Source organism: Belonocnema kinseyi, chromosome 4 (assembly GCF_010883055.1).
Source record: "Belonocnema kinseyi isolate 2016_QV_RU_SX_M_011 chromosome 4, B_treatae_v1, whole genome shotgun sequence".
In the NCBI taxonomy this organism is placed as follows: Eukaryota; Metazoa; Arthropoda; class Insecta; order Hymenoptera; family Cynipidae; genus Belonocnema; species Belonocnema kinseyi.
This window is the reverse complement of record NC_046660.1, coordinates 100,679,560-100,681,180: the sequence shown is the minus strand read 5'-3', so window position 1 is coordinate 100,681,180 and position 1,621 is coordinate 100,679,560. Positions and strand designations below refer to the sequence as shown.

Below are 1,621 nucleotides of genomic sequence, written 5' to 3'. Positions count from 1 at the left end.
GGGGGGGGGGGGGGCGAAAAAGTATTTTTTTAGGAAAATGTTGGCGGCTCACACGTTTTCCGATGCCTTTCAGTATAAAACGATGGTTTAAAAATATTAATATTTAAGGCAAACCTAAGATTTTTAAATTATTGAAATATACCGTAATTTAAATACGTATCTCCTATCATAGTATATGTTTTGTTTGCAGGCATACAGAGTATAGAAATAATCAAGTTTATTCGTGAACATAAAGTTTCTTGAACTTGGAACTTCACTTCTTTAGGGATAACTTTAAACTGAGGTATAAAGTTATGTATATCCGGGAGGAAGGAAAACCAAATCGGGTTGGTGTTATATCCATTGTCCTTATTCATGTTATTATGAATCCTTAAGATTTCGATTGCTTCTCTATGTTTTCTAGAAAATATATTATGTGTTTTTGCAATGATGTTTGTTTTTGTCAAATAAAATGGTATATCTTGTTTCAATATAATGCTCACCTAGTGCTGAACACAGGGACGCAGCCAGACATTTCGGGGCCCGGGGCAAAAAATATTGGGAGCCCTTCTTTTTAAATTTTTTATTTAAATTTCTACATTTTTATTACGTAAAATTTTTATGTTATGAATTTTCATTCGCCTTCTCGCTTTAATGGCACTGAAATCCTTTATTATTTTTTCATAACTGATTTCACTCGCTTTTTCGTGTTCAGTGCAGATTGTCAGCAAGTGGTTCAACCTGTCCTCGGCCATCGTGATTCTTAAAAGGATATATCAGTTTAGAAAATCATTACATAAAATTTGCTAAATAGGTTTCTTAAGATTATTTAGTAAATTCAGAAAAATCACGTTACATTTAAAAACGTTTCGATTTCGTTTTCATCATGAAGTTTTGTAAGATTTTTGTCAACTGCGAATATGTACCTAATCAAAGCATTGTTTACATTATTTTCTAACCTCGAATTCGCAGCTCTTTATTTTGCCTCCAAGATTTTATGTCCCGAACAGCGTAGCCACAATTAGTTTCTATAAACAAATTATACATAATTTTTTTATTGTAGTAATAAAAAAAAGTTGTTATGAAGAGCGCTATTTTTCAACAATTTCTTACCACATGTAGACATTCCCGTGTAAAATTGCTAGTCTCGTACTGTCGTTTTCCGTGAAAAATACGAACGTGGCGATGTTCGACCGTAGATCAGTGATTCAAAGTTGCAACAGATTCGACTTCCAATTGCGAATTTTAATCACTTGTCCACGAATATATCAAATATCAAAACTAAATCAGCTGATAACTGACTTAACTGTGCTGACGTAAGTGCCACAGCGCAGTGTCACAGGTCTCAGTGATCCCAGATCTGAAACGAGACGTGGTCCAATACTATGACACGTCTATGTCCGTGTGAATATGGTATGAGACGATATAAATGCCTGGGTTGCGCGCGCAACCCATTTCTCCTCTACTGAATTTGAAAACTCGAAGGTGCACGATTGCCGGTCGGAACACTTCGGTGGTTCTATTTATATCTCTATCTGCATTGAAATAAAATGAAGAGATTGGGATTTTAATATTTTCAGATTTCGATGCTGGGCTAGCGATTCTCATGATCTGAATACTTCGCGCGCCTCTTTAATGCGTG

General features: G+C 35.2%; 1 long non-coding RNA gene across 1 annotated transcript; it reads right to left on the bottom strand.

The window, feature by feature from the left end:
* Positions 1-627: 627 nt before the first annotated feature.
* On the bottom strand, positions 628-1,306 carry LOC117172031. The gene is made up of 3 exons (XR_004466953.1): positions 1,093-1,306; positions 939-1,007; positions 628-741 (listed from the first exon to the last, which is right to left on the bottom strand). It is a non-coding gene; the product is annotated as an uncharacterized LOC117172031 (long non-coding RNA).
* Positions 1,307-1,621: the final 315 nt, after the last annotated feature.